The sequence below is a fragment of the Leucopleurus acutus genome (assembly GCF_964270905.1).
Source record: "Leucopleurus acutus genome assembly, chromosome: 17".
Classification (NCBI taxonomy): domain Eukaryota; kingdom Metazoa; phylum Chordata; class Mammalia; order Artiodactyla; family Delphinidae; genus Leucopleurus; species Leucopleurus acutus.
The window spans coordinates 50,451,419-50,470,812 of record NC_139159.1 but is presented as its reverse complement, the minus strand read 5'-3'; the positions used below and the strand labels follow the sequence as shown (position 1 = coordinate 50,470,812).

Below are 19,394 nucleotides of genomic sequence, written 5' to 3'. Positions count from 1 at the left end.
CCACATTCTAAAGTCAAAATTTTGTGTTCCTTGTGTTAACCACTGGACTCAATCAGCAGCTTTGTTTTAAAAACAAGGCTACAAAAATCCTCTATGCTAAAACAGAATTGGTCTTTGGGGAAGAGGAGCTCTAAGAAAAATGTGTTTGGAGTTTAATCACACCGCCAACAAAATAATTTAAAAGTCATTTGAATTACAAGTAATCAAAAACATATCATTGCTCACCAAACCTAAATGGCTACATGAACCTCTACCTGTAGGGAAGAATGGAGCAATTGTGGTAGAAAGAGAATAAAGAATTGGAACATATGTTTCTTTGGTTTAACCTCTGACATAGGGAAAATCTGATTTGAAGGAAAATGTATGTAAAACGTTTTTCACTATGCTGCAGTCACACATTGGATTTTAGTGCGCGCTGGGGAAAAAGGTACATTTTGACCCATTCCAGTTCATTCTCAGGACTAGACACGGCATGATTTGGAGGGAACTAGAAAGATCTCATACCCCAAAATAATCTTTTTTATACCTTGGGACAAAAATATATCAGAATAACCCCCAGAGAGTATCTTCCTAGAATTCCCTGACTGGTAAGTTTTGGCATCATCGCCTGTCATATGGACTGTGGCTTTTCTTTTAATTAATTAATTAATTAATTAACTTTTGTCTCTAATTTCCCCTCCTTTCTGAGTCTTGTTATCTCATCTCAGGCAGTCAGTCACTTGTATTTCAGCATGGCTTTGTTCTGCAGTGCAAAAATTTCAGGATATAAATTATCCAGAGTGATAGGAGTACAGTCTGGCTACTTAAACCAGTTTGATGCTTCTTAACTCATTAAACCCAAGTGTAACAGACTGTTACTCAAAATTCACTGCCTCGTCAGTTGGTGATTCAGCTCAGTTCTAGCCACTATGCACTGCCCTTGGTCCCAAATGAAAACAGCTTTCTCTCTGCAACTTCTGGATACTGCTTGAACAGTTCTCTTTGGATTCTATCTTAAACCTCTTTATCAAATTTCTAATCTCAGGAGCCCTAGGCCTATTCAGGTGAAGTGATTTAAACTGCTTCTTCCTCCTTCTAAGCCTTTTCTAGACAACTTATCTGTATAAAGCTAATGTACTTCTCGCACTGGACTCTCCTAGTGTCCTTCCTGCTCTGGTTCCTCATGCCTCTGGAACTTTCCCCAAGTGTCTCTTTAAGTAACTTCTACCGTTCATTTTATCCATCTTTTCTTCTCATAGTTTTACCTCCAGGACTTCCAGAACCTTCATCCTATCCCTCTTTTTTTTTTTGAAATGGATAATTATATTTTTTTACATCTTTATTGGAGTATAATCGCTTTACAATGGTGTGTTAGTTTCTGCTTTATAACAAAGTGAATCAATTATACATATACATATGTTCCCATATCTCTTCCCTCTTGCATCTCCCTCCCACCCTCCCTATCCCACCCCTCTAGGTGGTCACAAAGCACTGAGCTGATCTCCCTGTGCTATGTGGCTGCTTCCCACTAGCTATCTACCTTACATTTGGTAGCGTATATATGTCCATGCCTCTCTCTCGCTTTGTCACAGCTTACCCTTCCCCCTCCCCATATCCTCAAGTCCATTCTCTAGTAGGTCTGTGTCTTTATTCCTGTCTTACCCCCATCCTATCCCTCCTGATAAAACATAAAGCCCATTTACATTTCAGTTACTCTTGCTTCCATATGAACAAGAGCACTAGATCCTTAAATCCACACATTCACTGGGGAAGGGTTATCTTTTTTTCAGTCACAAGTTTAATCATCAAAAATCTTGTTAGCCAAGACTGCTTTACATTTGGCACCTGATTAAGACAGGAAGACCCTATCGTAGGGCATAGCCTAGGACCTGGATGCAGAGATGGTTAGGAAACACATGGGAGATTACAGTAATTCATTAAGGCTCCAGAAAGGATACAGCTCCAAAATTTGGGGAAGAGGTCAAGGAAAGGTTAGCTTCTGATATTCAAACTAAAAAATTTGGATAGGACTGCATCTGCAAAAATGACTCACTTTCAGTGATTTAAAAACATGTCCCGAATGGAGCCATTGTCTCTTAGTCCAATTAAGAAAGTCACTGGGTTTCTCAAAAAACTAGTCCACTCAGTGATATTGTCAAATGCCTCAGATTCTTGTTGTGCTGTCATAACAGGAGGATTGGAAGTCGGCCTCAGACCTGAGAAAAGGAAGGCAAGAGAGCAAGCTGATATTAGACTTACCCAGCATCCCCAGATGGCAGGACACTTTGGCTTCAGAGGACCAATGTCAATTATTTAGTTAGACTATACCTAGAATAGAACAGGGGCAAGGTACACTTAACTTTATAAAAATAGCCAGTAATTACATCTAACTATTTTTGTTGTTATTATTTTCACCAAGTGTTGCAGTAGGCAGAGAGAACTAGGAAGAGGAGCGGATATGAATGTCACGGATGAGGAAAATGATGTACATTTAGTGCCAGATAGGAAAATAAATTGCTAAATGGAAGTTTCACAAGAGATGCAGCTCAGGAGTGGGTGAACAGAAAGAAAGACTCAGAGAAAGGCAAGGCTGACCTACTGATAAGAGAAAGTTAGGATGAGGCATAATCACAAGGGAGTGCATTTATAGATAACACCTGAATCTAAATGCCTGCATGAAGAGGAAAATTGGGAGAAGACGTCCCATGTGGAGCTTGCTATATATAGCAAGCATTTTTTTTCCCAATGAAGTTGATACTTTGTAACGTCAAGCAATTGAGGGGTAAGCATTTAGAACCAAAGTAGAAGATAGGGAATAGCATTTGATTAGTTGGCTGTATTAAATCAGCTATTAAGACAGATTACATAAATGCTGCTCGAACTGTTACTTAATATAAGAAATAAGTTCAGGGTTTCCCCAATTTTAGTCTTTGGGAACTACCTTTATCATCTTGGCCATATCCTCATACCACTTATACTCTGTTTAATGTAATTCTTTAAAACAATTAATTTTTTTCACACCTTAGCTTCATCCTAAACAATAGTATCTATGACCCCACGAGTTTGATAAGCTAGTTACATCTTTTTCTAACATATATTAACGTAAATGTATAACCTTAAACGTTCTTCATCTGTGTGACAGAATAAATCAACCTGTGTATTGTACAACTGGTGATACACAGATCCCATTCTGAGAAACCCTAAGGTATATCAATATATTGTTTGTCTACAGTAATGTTGTGGTTTGGTGTGTAAGAAAGTAAGTACTAAATGCACTTAGAACTTTTTCTTCAGGTTCCTTCCCTTTTGAGAGGAAAAAGGAGGAAAAATATAGCATCATTAATTCCCTCCTACTTGGGTGGCTCAGGGACTTATTTTTAAGTTATTGAAACCACTGATTACTCAAAGTGTAAGCCAGGGTGGGTAGCCATTTGTAAGAGGGCTTTAGATTAATAGAAGAGCAAGCTCTCCCCTGGTATGGAAGGAAGTGTATGTAGAGAGGTAGATGGAGAGATCGATTGCTCCTGGATACACTGAATATGCTTTTATTCAGGCTACAACACACCATAAAGAGAAGCTGTGGATGGGAATGAACAGTGTACCTGTTGAAAGACAGACCCTCTTTGGAGAAAATCAACTAACATTTATATTCAAGTACCCACATACTATGAAGAACAGGTAAAGATCCAGCCTACTTGGACCCACTGCACACATCCTTATTGAGTTTCTACCAAAATGTAGCACCAACATTTTGTCTCCCAATTGGATTTACCACTAAGAGAGAGAAGTTGAAGCAAATAGCCAATGTTGGCATCTGGATATACATAAATTCTGTAAATTCTGAAATTGGCATCCTAACTTATAAATCAGCCTCTTCTGAGTTAAGTTAGAATGAATGAGTTGGCCCTAGACTTGAACAATTTTGTAAGAAGTAAAAAAATAATTTTTCAACCTGCAAGGCTAAACATCTGTGGAGGCTCTACTAAGAAAATCATTCATAGTTGGGGCCCAGGTTGATCAGAAGGCTAGCCTATCTTTCTTTGAAACCTCAGTAGGTAAACGGGTACTAAAGACAAACTTAATCTCTGGTCCAGTTTTCCAAAGGCTGGCTCTGCTCGTTGGATAGCATTCTGAGGGGTTCCTATTACTCATCTCAAAGCTACATCTAACATCTTACTAATGGAGGCTCTGCCTTGATATTCAATGAAAGATATTCACTAATGGAGTATTTTAAGAAATGAAATGAGTTTATGTGGTAGGTAGAGTATTTTGAAACATAGCAAAGATTGGTTTGTGCTAGAAGCCTTCATTTGGTGAGAAGACTGGCTTCTTGTCACCAAACCATCTGCCTGTCTTCCATGGGCTATGCTGACCTTCTTGTTAAATTGTCTTCTGCCCACTTAGCTCATCAGTTAACAAACTCTGTTAATTAGATGCTAAGAGAACAAGGTGATGTCTAGGTAGCTAGGTAGCAAAATCCAGAACTTCTAATTATACAGTACTGAAAACAAAGTCTTTATCACTAAATAAGCTCTGTCTGGAGCAGGTTAGTACATAAACTTTATTTTTACTTTTCTTTTAAGTGGTCACGCTGGGCTAACTTCACAAAAGTAGTTACTGCTATAAAAGTCATAGAAGAAAACACAGTGGTAAATCTTCATGACCTTGGGTTTGTCAATGGCTTCTTAGCTATGACACCAAAAGCATGAGCAATAGAGGAAAAAAATAGATAAATTGAACTTCATCAAAATTTAAAACTTTTGGGGCTTCCCTGGTGGCACAGTAGTTGAGAGTCTACCTGCCAGTGCAGGGGATGCGGGTTCGAGCCCTGGTCTGGGAGGATCCCATGTGCCGCGGAGCGGCTGGGCCCGTGAGCCACAACTACTGAGCCTGCGCGTCTGGAGCCTGTGCTCCGCAGCAGGAGAGGCCGCAGCGGTGAGAGGCCCGCGCACCGCGGTGAGGGGTGGCCCCCGCTTGCCACAACTGGAGAAAGCCCTCGCACAGAAACGAAGACCCAACACAGCCAAAAATAAATAAATAAATAAATAAATTTATTTTTTAAAAAAATTTAAAACTTTTGTGCATCAAAGGACATTGTCAAAAACTGAAAAAACCCACATAACTGGAGAGAAAATTTGCAAATCACATATCCAAGAGGGGACTTGTACCCAGAAAATATAAAGAACTCTTACAACTCAATAACAGAAAAATAAATAGCCCAATTAAAAAATGGGCAAAGAGATGTACAGATGATCCCTAACTTATGGTGATTTTTCAACTTTATGATACACATTCAATAGAAACCGTACTTTGAATTTTATTCTTTTCCTGGGGCTAGCTAGCAATATGCAATAGGATACTTTCACAATGCTGGGCACTGGCAGTGAGGTACAGCTCCCAGTCAGCCACGAGATCATGAGGGTAAACAATTGATACACTTCCAACCATTTTGTACCCATACAACCATTCTGTTTTTCATCTTCAGTAGAGTATTCAATAAGTTACATGAGATATTCAGCAGTTTATTATAAGATAGGCTTTGTGTTAGATGGTTTTGCCTAACTGTAAGCCAATGTAATTGTTCTGAGTATGTTTAAGGTAAGCTAGGCTGAATCATGTTCAGTAGGTTAGGTATATTAAATGCATTTTTGACTTATGATATTTTCACTTTACAGTGGGTTTATTGGGACATAGCCCCACCAGAAGTCGAGGAAGATCTATATAGACTTTTCTCCAAAGAAGACATTCAAATAGCCTACAAGCACATGAAAAGATGCTCAACTTCATTAATCATTAGGGAAATGCAAGTCAAAACCACAATGAGATGCCACTTTACATCCACTAGGATGGATATAATTTTTTTTTTTAAGTAAATTTATTTATTTATTTTTGGCTGTGTTGGGTCTTCGCTGCTGCATGCGGGCTTTTCTCTAGTTGTGGCGAGCGGGGGCTACTCTTCGTTGCGGTGCGTGGGTCTTCTCATTGCGGACGCTTCTCTTGTTGGGAGCATGGGCTCTAGGCACGCGGGCTTCAGTAGTTGTGGCACGCAGGCTCATAGTTGTGGCACATGGGCTTAGTTGCTCCGCGGCAGGTGGGATCTTCCCAGACCCGGGCTCGAACCCGTGTCCCCTGCATTGGCAGGCGGATTCTTAACCACTGTGCCATCAGGGAAGTCCGTAGGATGGATATAATTTTTAAAAAGGAGAACAAGTGTCGGTAAGGATGTGAACAAATTGGAACTCCTGTACCTTGCTGATGGATAACTAAAATGGTGCAGCTGCTGTGGAAAATCGTGTGGTGGTTCCTCAAAAAGCTAAACATAAAATGATCATATGACTAGCAGATCCACTTCAATGTATGTAGCCAAAAGAATTTAAAACAGGTACTCAAACAAACACTCTCACATAAATGTCTATGGCAGTACTATTCACAATAGCCCAAAGGTGAAAACAACCCAAATGTTCATCAATGAATAAGTGGATAAACAAAATGTAGTATATGAATACAGTGACATACTATTCAGCCATAAAAGAAATAGAGTACCAATACCTGCTATGATGTAGATAAACCTCAAAAACATGATGCTAGTTGAAGGAAGCCAGACACAAAAGGTCACATATTGAATGATTCCATTTATATTCAATATCCAGAATAGGTAAATCCACAAAGACGAAAAGCATATCGGTGCTTGCTCCAGACTGAAGGGAGGTAATGGCGAGTGACTGCTTCATGGGTACGGGTTTTCTTTTGGGGTGATGAAAATGTTTTGGAACTTGACAGAGGTGGTGGTTGCACAACATTGTGAATATACTAAATGCCGATGAATTGTACACTTCAAACTGGTCGATTTTATGTTATGTGAATTTAACCTCAGTTTAAAACCAAAAGCAGTTGATGATTGTTACTTAATGGTCTGACATGCAAGTGTGAAGCCAGGATCAACAGAATGCCCCATTGTTATAGCCATGACTTTTGATGGAGTATACAGCCCATTGATTTGGAATAATTTTCTAAAGAACCATAAGAGGCTATCTTTTCAGGGGAATCCTTTTTATGAGTGTGTGTGCTCAAAGTTTAGCTGATATCTGTTAAATAGCAGTATAAATTATTTAGCACTGTTTCCCCATAACTGATGGAGAATTGGTTCAGAACAAGTGACATTAATTTGAACACGACTGGCTATCCGAAGTGACTAGGAGATCCTGGGGAACTTGATAGTGTCAGGTGATGAAGCTGATAGATACATGGCACTGCAGCTGACAGCTTAGAAACTATAGAAGTACATCTACTATTCTGAGGAGTACTAATTAGGACCAGGGGAAATCAATAGGAGAAGTGCTTTAGAAGAGTTGTACATCACTCTACTAAAAGCAGGTGAATCTGCCAGGAGAACAGGTTCTATTCCCGGGGATACAGATTTGGGGTAGAAAAACGAAGAATCCTTACAGGGAAGATGTGCTTTCTACCGTATGGAAGTCAGTTTTATTAACTTACACACAAAGAAATGCTTTGATATGAGCCACCTGAACCTCTGATTAAAAGGGATTAACTTCAAATTTGCTCTTTTCTGTAACTGGCCTCATTTCCCAAACTGGTTAAAAATTATTACCACCCTAAGGATGATTCTTGAACTGTGTTACATGCACAGCTTGATAATGTGCAAATGTTTCCATAACACTAAACTATCACCTCTCTTCCGCCCTTTGGAAAAGTCGAGTTTACTTACCGGATTGAAAAAAGCTTATAATGATCACTACAGATGGAACAATCTCACCTAAAATAGCCAAGAAATAAAATGAAAAGTTACGTTTATCCTTTGGGGTAGGGTGGGGGGTGGTTAGACTGAAACTCAAACCAAGTCTGGTAACAGTTAAGATGTTTTCTCGGCTGTAAGTATTCAGAAAATCAAACTAACAGTGGCTTAAACCAGTAGGGATTTATTTGTCTCACAGAATTAGATGACAGGAGGTCAGATTTCCTGCTGAATGATGCCATCAATGACCCTGGCCTTTTCTATCTTTCTATTCCATCCTACTTAGCCTCATACTTTGGACTCATGGTCACAATATGGCTACCACCATACCAGATATCACGTTCACATTTAAGACATAATGAAAGATGGATAAGTGCTGGAAGGAAGAAGGTGGCATCAGCCACATCTGCCCCTTTTTAGGAAAAAAAAAGCTTTCCTGGAAGGCTCACAGTAGATCTCTGCTTATGCCATATTGACCAGAACAGGTCACAGGGCCAGACCTAACTGTAAGCCTGGTAGAAAGAAAATATTTAGCATTTCTAGCCTCCCTAGTGGAAGGTTGGGAATGGGGAAGAGGGCGGGGAATGGGTTTAGGCTGGTCTTATTTCATTGTTTGCCACACTTTTCCTTGTACAAACATTAAAAAGATTCTTAGATGGAGAAGTAAAATAACCGATTTTATGGATAATAACAAGAACATGGACAATGTATGACTCCTTTTCCAACTCAACTCTCTTAATCTAGAAAGTGTGAAGATGCTTGTTTCCACTTCATTTCAGAAAAAAGGAAAACTGATCTACTTTAAATGGTTTGTGGCCTTCCTTTTCAGGTCCTAAAATATCTTCACGCATATTGACTCGTTTGGTTTTCCTACATTTAAGAGAAAGACAGTGGAGACTGGGGATGAGGGGAAGATGAGAAACGAGGCACATGATCATTTACTCACCCAAATTTAGAAATTTAAGGGGTCCTGGTTTGGAGTTCAGGCTATTTTAGCCAAGTATTTTGTCCCTACTATTCTTCCTCCCTGTAAATGCCCAATTAAACACATATACTTACACACACTCACACACACACAGATTATAAATAGTCACCACCAGCATAAGCGAAGGAAGAAATTACCTAAACCTTGGCCTGGGCAATGGAAGGCTGTGACTGAATACCCAATGCCAGGAAAGGAGGGAAATTATTTTTTCCCTAGGGAATACAAATCTCTTTTAAGTTATCACACCTGAGAAATGGATTTATGCAGCAATATTTTAGGGAACAGTGGTCAGATTTATGATGACATAAAATACATTCAATTTCCAAAACAAATCCAGCTTCCTCTTTGTTATCCACAGAACCTATCTTACCCAACCAGGCAAAGTAAGCTTAACCTTGACAAACTGCCTCCCTGCAGGAAATGCTTGCGTCAGCTGGCAGATTTTCCCAGCTACAGATTTGTAATGACTTTCTTAATTTTGAAGAACAGACTAAATGACTACAAAAGGATCTGAATATGACCACCCACAAATCTTTCTGCTAACTGATTAGTATGAGTTATTATTAAGTGGGTTTTCCATGCTTCATAAGCATTTCCTGTGCTGGCGCATCCTTTGTGATACTACATATTGCCTCTGACAAATGATTCAAAAATAAAATATGAGCTTCAAAGGAAATGAAGCCAACTGTGTGGCAGAATAGATTTCAAGGAAGAGTTTAATAACATCTTAGGGGGAAGAACTTCAAAAATACATTTTCCGAGAAAAAAAGATAGTAGCTTTAAGGTTTGCACATTAATGGAAAAATAAGTTTTAGCAAAAGAACAAAAGTCTTCATAAAGTGCAATGTTTATAGGTTTAGCATTTGAGCTTTAATAACTTGGTTGCAATTGTGATAGGAATAATCTGTAAATATCACTGGAAAGGCAAAATACATTCTCTTCTCCCAGGTTGAAATGGACTTCTAATCTGCTAGCCAAAGGGCATAGTTTAACTATCTCTATGGCAACCATTTTTTTTCATTTATCTCAGCGTCTGAAGAAAGAACATGCTGTGTACAGCCTGGTAATGCAGTTGTCCCAGACTTTAATAAATTTGCTTTTACATGCTGTTTACAGACTATCGTATCTACAATCTTAGATATTAAGGTTGAGAGATACACAGGGTCTTCATAAAGTTCTTCTACAGATATCTGGTTATATTAATTCCCTTTGGCAAACTCTTATAGTACAATGTTTTATATTTTGGAAAGTACATCTTAATCATTTCCATTTATCTTCCCAATACCCATAAGGATGGAGTAAGCTCCAGACACGGAAAGCGTTGGCTAATACTGAAGGCAGAAGAGTCTGCTGACCTTTCATAGACATTTTACAACAACGATCAGAGGCTGAGAAGACAGAAAATCATCTTGTCACAAATGCCATAATGAAGAAGGACAGCCAAAGTTGCAGACGTGAGAATCTAATATTGGAACTGAGAGAAAGAAAGAGTTAGACCTACTAGCTTCCAAACTTGGAGAATAGTAATAGCTAGCCCATAAGTGGTGAGCTAAGAGTGCTGGGCACTGGAATAAGTATTTTACATACTCAATTGTCACTGATATCTCACAAGATTCCTGTGAAGAAGATATTACCACCATTTTCAGATATGGAGAGGAGGCTTAGGGAAATTGCTCAGTAAAAGTTAGATCCCTTCTCTGCTATTCTCCACTATGATGATGTATAACAAATGATAATCATTCACTTGGTCATACTTGATTTCATGCTGTATTTAGTGGACAACTGCTTAGTGCTAGGTACTGGGCAACTGATTGGGAAAACCAAACTAAACAAGACCAGCATAAGCCCTCCCCTCGCAGGCCTAACTTTGTTAGTCTAATGTGGTGCAGAGTCCATGGTTAAGAAGTGATAATAGCTAATACTTGCATAGCATGTGTGTTATGCCAGGCACTAAGTGTTTGACATATGTTATTTCACTTAATTCTCCCAACATCCCTACCACTTTACAGATGAAGAAACTCAGTCAGGACTAGAGGCTGAGTAATTTACCCAGGGTTATACTCCTTGTGATTGGCAAAGTCAGGATTTGAACCCAAGCAGTCTAACTTGAGGGACCACGATGTTACTACTGTGCTATTCTTTCTCTCTAAAATTACTTATTGAAATAGGTTGATTAGAGACCTCTCTCATTGACTGCCAGGCCTGTCAGTTAACTGTTGGATACCTTTCGCTTAGAGAGAGTCCGAATGAGAAAAGAATGAAAGAAATAACATCTACTCAGGATATTGGGAAGAGGGGTTTTTTCAGGGATGTGACAAAGCAGGTCAGGGAGCTGAGAATACAGCTGAGGATAAGACAAGCATGCTCTGTGTCCCCTTTGAGCTCTCAGAGAAGCGCGCCCAGAGATTTCGGAATGAGGGAACTTCCTGCCCTATGGGGTCCAGAAAGTTTTCTCTGAGGAAATGGTGCTTGAGAAAATCTGAAGAATTTGGGACAAGCCCCGAGGGCAGAAGGAACACACTGTGGAAGTTTTGAGGCAGGAGAACGCACAATGTGATCAAAGAACTGAGAGAAGTTCAGTTAGGTGAATGCAGAGATGGAGGAGGAGTGTGGCACAAGGTGGAGGTGTGATGTTAATTGAGAGAGCAGACCGTGTTGAGAACCCTGGACTTCATTCTAATGGCAACAGTCAGCTATGGAAAAGCTTTTCAACACAGGAGAGTCATGGTGAAATTTGCTTTTTTAAAAAGATTACTTTGGCCAAACGGTAGAAAACAAATTAGAAGAGGGAGAAATTTATGTAAAAAGACCTATTAGGAAGTCTTTGCTTCCTAATTGTACTTTGAGTGAAGTTTGATGGAAGGCTAGATTGGTGGGGTGTTGACAGCGGGGATGGAGAGGAGAGGGAAGACTCGAAGATAATTAGAAGGTACTTAGGACTTAATTACTAATGGAAAGACAGGGAAGAGCCCGGGACATCCAAAGGTAGAAATCTAGCGTCTGGGTAATTATCAAACTAATTAGTGGAGCAATGCTAGCAAGTTGCAGGGCAGATAGAAGAAGGCGGAGGTTGCGTGTAGGATGCTGGTATGGCAGCTGGAGGAGAAGGCAGGGATTGATGCCTAGGATGACAGTAGGAAGAGGAATGTGGGTGGTTGTGGGGAGGGAGGCTCCTGAGGTTTCTTTGCCACTTTCAAAACCACTTCTTAAATATTTTACTAAAATTCACTTTAGCTCTCTGGTGCAGATTTACTGATGAAGGTAAAATTTGAGCTGATAATTTTTTTTTTTTTTTTTTTGCGGTACGCGGGCCTCTCACTGTTGTGGACTCTCCCGTTGCGGAGCACAGACTCCGGATGCGCAGGATCAGCGGCCGTGGCTCACGGGCCCAGCCGCTCCGCGGCACGTGGGATCCTCCCGGACCGGGGCACGAACCCGTGTCCCCTGCATCGGCAGGCGGACTCTCAACCACTGCGCCACCAGGGAAGCCCGAGCAGATAATTTTTAAATGGAGAAAAGTTATTAGCCAATTCATATATTAAGATCCTGTTAATATTTTCTTCATCACCACAAATCAACTTTGAGCTGAAGTCTCCTTTACCTACTAAATCATCACTGGCAACATTAGTACTGGAAAGGCAGTGTCTAGTCTACCCGAACTTGCCTTATAGAAGTTTATTTGTAAGACTACTATTTGACTCTTGGAATATAATTTCTAATAGAATAAGTTACAAATCATGAATGACTTCCCAAACCAGTTCATAAAAATTTATTTTAAGCCTTAATATAGCTAGAATAAGAATCTATATAAATCATGTTGAAGTGATCAATCACATTTATTCAACAAGCTCAGTCTAGCATCTGTTAGATTCTGTTTATGTGCTGAGAAATCAACAACAAACAATACAAAGGTCTTTGCAGTCTAGTTGGAAATAAGGGGCTGAGGATAGGAGTTATGGCAACAAGGTTTTCTTTCCTCTTCTACCTTTACCCCTTTCTCATTTCTCTACCCCAAGAGTGGAAAGCAGAAACTGCCCAGGGAATGTAGGAAAGTGAAGTTTACTAAAGTAGAAATGTGATAGGCTTTCCTTCCTGCCCCTTCTCCCCTTCCCAGATGCTGCCGCAGATTCCCTTCCTTTGTGCTCTCTCTCTATGGAATCTCTCTTCCTTGACCAACTGGGGCTAATCTGTGGATCAGTGGCAGGAATGTGGAGTAGGGCGGGGACTGAACAATGAGAAAAAAATAGTCTTTTTTTAAAAAATTAATTAATTTCTTTTTGGCTGCATTGGGTCTTCGTTGGTGCCCGCAGGCTTTCTCTAGCTGTGGCGAGTGGGGGCTACTCTTTGTTGCGGTGCGCAGGCTTCTCATTGCAGTGGCTTCTCTTGTTGCAGAGCAAAGGCTCTAGGCGTGTGGGCTTCAGTAGCTGTGGCACGTAGGCTCAGTAGCTGTGGCACAGGGGCTTAGTTGCTCCGTGGCATGTGGGATCTTCCCAGACCAGGGCTCGAACCTGGGTCTCCTTCATTGGCAGGTGGATTCTTAACCACTGCACCACCAGGAAAGTCCCAAAAAAATAGTCTTGAGAAAAGCAAGACAGACTTACAAATGGAAAGAGAAAGGGAAAGATACATTCCCAACAGGAACAAAAAAGAGTCCCCATTGAAATCAGAAGAGGCAGTTCATATGCAAGATACCCAAATCAACACAGGGCTTACCATTCTTTGTAGGATTCTCACTCGTTTTTCTTTTTTTAAAGAAAATTAATTCTCTGAAAGGCAAGATTTACTTAAGCAAAATTAATAGAGTTATTTCTAATGTAACTACCAAATGGTAATTTCCTAATGAATTAATTGGCTCAGAGCTATATGCTTGTTCTTAAAAAAACAGAAACTGACTATTGCTAACTTCAGCAGAAAAGGAATTTGTTGGAAAGGTAGAGGATAGGTCATAGATTGGACAGGAAGGCTAGACTCCAAGGCTGGAAATTTGAGAGAAGCCAGGGAAAATTAGGGAGCAGGCCAAATTCCCACTGCAAGAATCGTCTGTCTGTGATGTCTCAACGGACATGACAGCCATTTTTGCCTTCTGCTGCTGCTGGATGCACCTCCATGTGTGAATTCAAAACTGTCCCTGTATAATAGTTTCACTAGCCCCAGATTCAAAGCGCTGGGCAGAAACATCTAATTGGCTTTTCCCATAAGGGAATGGGGAAAGGGAACGTCTGGCTCCGTCACTTCCAATAATCACACAGAATGGATTCCATCAGAGTAGATACTGGGCAGCCACAAAGAGGACAAATGCCCACTGCACCCTGCTTCTGATAATTTACTAAAGTGTTCTTTTAATGAAAGGGTAGAATTTCAGCCAAGGATTTCAAAAGCATTTATTTGCAAGGGCAGCAAAGAAATTCTGCCTAACGGTTACTTTCACTGGCTGACTCAAATAATAAGCACCACCCAGGTCTACATTTGACTTTGATTCTTAGATCTTGAAGCACACATCTTTGTCAAGACTGCCATTTGTCTACTTGTGGCACTGTCTCATTAGAAACCCTCAGCTCTCTGAAGGTGCAGGTATATCCATTTTATATACCCATTTTACATATGACATGACTGAGTCTCAGAGAGGATAGTGTTTTGCCTATAATCATATACTATAGGCCTAACTGGTTATTATGGAATATAAACAGATTTAGAGTAATTAATTTCTTCTACCTTATTTACTCCAATTTAAGTAAAACATGACTAGTAAAATTATTTTTTAAAATTATTTTTATTAATTTATTTATTTATTTTTGGCTGCGTTGGGTCTTCGTTGCTGCACGCGGGCTTTCTCTAGTTGCAGCAAGCGGGGGTTACTCTTCGTTGTGGTGCACGGTGGCTTCTCTTGTTGCGGTGGCTTCTCTTGTTGCGGAGCACAGGCTCTAAGCGCGCGGGCTTCAGTAGTTGTGGTGCACAGGCTTAGTTGCTCCACAGCACGTGGGATCTTCCCGCACCAGGGCTCGAACCTACGGCCCCTGCATTGGCAGGCGGATTCTTAACCACTGCGCCACCAGGGAAGCCCCTGTAAAATTATTTTTTAAATATATATTTCCTCTAGGATTATTTCACATTTTTTCTTCATAAAATGAATGATAGTGATTTGAAAGTCCCTGATGGATGAATAGGAAATTTCTTCGTTACAATAGAAATTGAGTCCATTAATTATAAATCAGAATAGATAATGCTATTCAAAGCTTTGCATTTCACCTGGCAAGAATCTAATTAACAAGACTGCTTTTTATAAATTCATTTCTGACCTATTTCCTTAAAGAATTGAAACTAGACTCAAATATATTTGTTCTAGTTAGTTGTTGTGTTTGAGTTTGAAACTTTTATATTTGGGATTCTATGTACAGTGATAACATAAGTAAGTTCAAATGAATTTTTAAATTAAAATTATGGATATTGAGAACAATAGCTTTGAGGAATGCGTACTACCATCATGCGAAACTCAATATTTGGGCTTAAATCCCCTACAAATTCTAATTGTTGAAGGGAACTTTTTCACAAGTCTAACATTGTAAACTTTTGATTAAGGAATCCTTGGGGAAACGTTTCTTCATGAGGAAGTTCAAGGTGTTAAAGCCAACAAAAAGCTTCATAAATCATGCAAAGCAAGGCTTCCTGAACGTGTTAGCAGGACAACACCACCTCTGTACAGAGTTTCTATTTTATCCCTGCTAAGGTGAAGATAAAATTCCCTTTGAGGTAATTATGAAGTCTGCAAAGTTTGTTCTCAGGTGCAAGGCATGCTGGGACCTCAGCAGCAAGAATAAGGTCTGGCCTGGCAACACAGGGGCTGTGGATGCTGGTAATTCTCCAGTGCTCTCAGAGGTGCTGTGGTTTAGCAAGCTCGAGCAGCATTCAGGGGCTTATTAGTGGTTGGTCAGAGCACGGAGGGAGGGTTTCTGAGTGGTGGTTCAGTGTAGGAACCAGACAAGACACATACCAAAGCATCCATTACGCCGGAAAGTAGGGCCTGGCCAGCAGGATCCAGCCACGTGGGAGGCCAATTTAGTAGGAAGTAGTTAGAGTTCCGTGCCATTACTCACCACCAGGGCTCAGGGCGACCACAGAGAGAAAGGAGGATTGGGATCTACAACCAGACGCAGGGAGACATTGAGGGTCTAGGGAGTCTAACTGAATTCCAAGCCTCCCTTGTACTTCCTACCTCAGTTAGATACAGCAGAGGCAAGACTGGGATATGTTTGGGGTGAGCATCAGGAGACCTGGAGTAGAGGAGCTAGGAAAGCAGAGGCAGTCAAAGTGAGTTAAGGTTGACATCAATCTCCTCTCTCTGTGCCCTTCTGTCAACTCAGGAGTGACCTGTCCCATACTGTGGACTCCCAAGTCCTTCCTACTTTCTTCACCTCCTTGCCCATATCAAAATACTGATGGGGTTATTTTGATATGATTGCTGATATGATTGCAAAATACTGAGTGCTATTTGTTTTGATGGTTAAATGAACTGTACTAAGCATCTGGGGGACTTGCATCCCCAGAGCTCATTCGGAAGACGTCCCACCTCTAGCTCATGCTATGCGAGTGGTCAAGGGCAGATCTGCTGGCCAGGGCCTCTGACGTGACTCTGCCACAAAGGGCTCTGCCCCCGAGTAAGTGATTCCCAACTAAGGGATTTCCCTCTCTCAGGAATTGAAGTTGAAAGACATAGAGGTAAGGAGCCAATTGATGGGTCAAGAAAGCCATGCTGAATCAGGCTGGGGCAGCCGTCTGTGGACTTGAAGAGTTGAAGTTACAAAAAAAGCAGCAATTACAAGCAAGGAGAAGAAGCCAGTTGGTAGAGAACAGGCAGAGCAGATGCAGGAGTCTCGTTTCCTTGTGGCTCTCCAACACCCAGCTCCAGAGTCCTGGCCATCTGGCTCAGCTGTACTGGGGGTCCTGTCCTTGGGTTTCTGTGAGATTCCTCCCCACTAATTTCTTGAACTGCCTTGGGGAAAATACTGTTCCTTGTAACAAAATGACCCTCAATCTATACACAACAGAACAAAAAAAGATCAATGTATTAACCAATCCCTGTATTTTCAATCTTTGTGTTTAGTTGCAATAACGAGATGGTTTATTTAGTGGGGGCAGGACAGAGGGAACCACAAAATCATTCAGGCCTATTTTTGAAGCTGGCCCTAAAAGTTAACCTGCCTCCCTCCTTTGTTTGGATGAGTTATGGGCATAAAGACCAGAAGACGTCTTCCCTTTTCACTGCGGCCAGCCTTCTCCCTGCTCCTTCGCACACGTGGGCACGTGTGTGTGCACCTGCCGGTGGCTGAGCTTGCCATGGGTCACCCACCGGGACCTGCAGTGCACCCTACTCTGGCTCGGCGCCTCTGCTGCTCACACCCACCTTTATATTTACCTACCACTTGCCCTAAGATCCCTCGATGTAATTTTTGTGCTTTCTGATCCCTTAATCTTTAGTGCCTAGTGAAATGCCTATCCTCAACCTTCTTATCTCCCTAGAGAATATTAGCCTAAACCTTATATATTATTTGACCTAGGTAATAGGTTTCTGATAAGCATTGCTGTAACAGTTTCTTTCATTCATAGTGACACATCTGAGTGAGGGATCACAGATTTATTTTGAAAACAGTCCTGCTGTGTTTCTACTCACCCAGGCAACATGCCAGAACCAGAGGCTTCGGGTGGTCATCATTCACCTCTGGAGGCTTCTTTTCCTCCCCAGCAGGAAGCTAGGCCCTTTCTCTTGGGAGAAGCTGTAGTATCCTCTCAGGCATCAAAATGTACTGCAATGTCTTGTTTTCACAAGTCCATCTCCTTTAAGACTGTGCTTCTGGGCCTTCCTGGTGGCACAGTGGATAAGAATCCGCCTGCCAGTGCAGGACACGGGTTCGATCCCTGGTCCGGGAAGATCCCACATGCCGCGGAGCAACTAAGCCCATGCGCCACAACTACTGAGCCTGTGCTCTAGAGCCCGCGAGCCATAACTACTGAGCCCACACGCCACAACTACTGAAGCCCGCGCCTAGAGCCCATGCTCCCGCAACAGGAGAAGCCCCTGCAACGAGAAGTCCACACACCGCAACTGAAGAGCAGCCCTCGCTCGCCACAACTAGAGAAAGCCCACGTGCAGCAACGAAGACCCAACGCAGCCAAAAAAAAAGATTGTGCTCCTTTCAGAATCTTTCATACATTGAGCACAGAGTACAGAGACTAAATATGGATTATAAAGGGCCTTCTTTTGGGGGTTCTTAGGAGAATGGAAAGTAAATGAATTTAAATTAAGTACATGCAAAGCATTTGCAGTGTTGTGAGAGTTCCATAAACATTAGCAGCTATTGTTACTATTACGATTATTATTAATAAAATCTGCTTCCTTCCACCTAGCTTTCTGTCTGGGTATCCCTGTGGGTGATGTGCCATTAAGAAATAGGGAACTATAAAGGAGATAAAACTTGGGAGTTGGAGCAAAATAATGAGTTCATTTGGGGACATTAGCTTCAATGCTTATGAAGAGACCCAAGCACGAGGCTAACTTAAAAACACACACTCCCATTGTCGGGACTCAATAAATGTTGACTAAATGAGAGAATGCTCATTCATTCATTCATTCATTCGTTCAATAAACGAGTTCTTGGCCCTGATTTAACCCTAGCTGTTCAATAGCTTTAAGGAACAGGATCAAAGTAAACGTAATGCTTATTTTAAATTGTATATACCATTAGCACTATTATGAACGTTATAATACCAAAAAACTGAAGAACACTGATCTATTATATGTTTTAAAATTTCTTTCACCAAATAATCAAATATTTATTTAGTACCTTCTAATATGGGGCTTTAAGGCCCTGTATAAATAATCAATGTTCACTGGGCAGCAACCAATTCTGGATTCATTGTTCAAACATCCAAACTGACCACGAATGTTCTCTAAGGACTTAAGATGCCTGATTTCTTCATTATCCCTCCTTACCTATAACTAGTCCTTAAGTCTCCCTGGTATGTAGATGTCACACCATCTACATACCAGGGAGAATGAAAAATTCTCCCTAACCTGCTCTGTAACTGTAAAACATAGAAGCAAATGAAGAACGAGGAGGAGGAAGGGGAGGAGGTGGAAAAGAGAAAGGAGGAAGAAGGAAGGAAAGAAGAAAAAGACAAAAAGACTGTTCTATGTTCACATCGCCAAGTGGGTGGCAGGTGAGGGGAATCGATTGTTCTTTTCCCTTTCTTTTTTCTGAAAATAAGAGGAGTGGAGATTATTTTAAAAAATAGGTTGAATAACAATCTGCTTCCTCTGGTTCTATCAGGTAAGTGTTCTGGCAGTGACTAAGTGGCAAGACTTAATAACAAGGTATTTGGGGCAACTTTTCTTTCCTGAGGAGCTACTGGAAACCCTTTGTATTTACTAACATTTCTCTATCTCCTTAAGCAACACTTTCATATCACCACCGTTCTTATTTTCTCCCTCAGCGTTCTACCCTAATAACCTCACTTCTTCAAACATCTCTGTGCATTTTATTCCAAAAGATTTTGACTGGAAAATCTACTCTTCAGAATGGTCGAAAGCATGTTTCCATTTCAAGATTAGTAAAAGGCTCAAATTACAGGAAATTGCTCGTCTTTAACCAGTCAGGTTCCGTTGACAGCAATTCACTGAGACGG

General features: G+C 40.9%; 1 protein-coding gene across 1 annotated transcript in view; it reads right to left on the bottom strand.

The window, feature by feature from the left end:
- Nucleotides 1-2,257: 2,257 nt before the first annotated feature.
- DCAF13 (DDB1 and CUL4 associated factor 13) overlaps nucleotides 2,258-19,394 on the bottom strand; it is a 57,822-nt gene continuing 40,685 nt past the window's right edge. The window contains exons 14-15 of the transcript XR_014326879.1: nucleotides 7,706-7,753; nucleotides 2,258-2,307 (exon numbers count right to left, since the gene is read on the bottom strand). The gene's annotated coding sequence lies outside the window, so the exon portion shown is untranslated. The remainder of the gene's footprint in view (nucleotides 2,308-7,705; nucleotides 7,754-19,394) is intronic.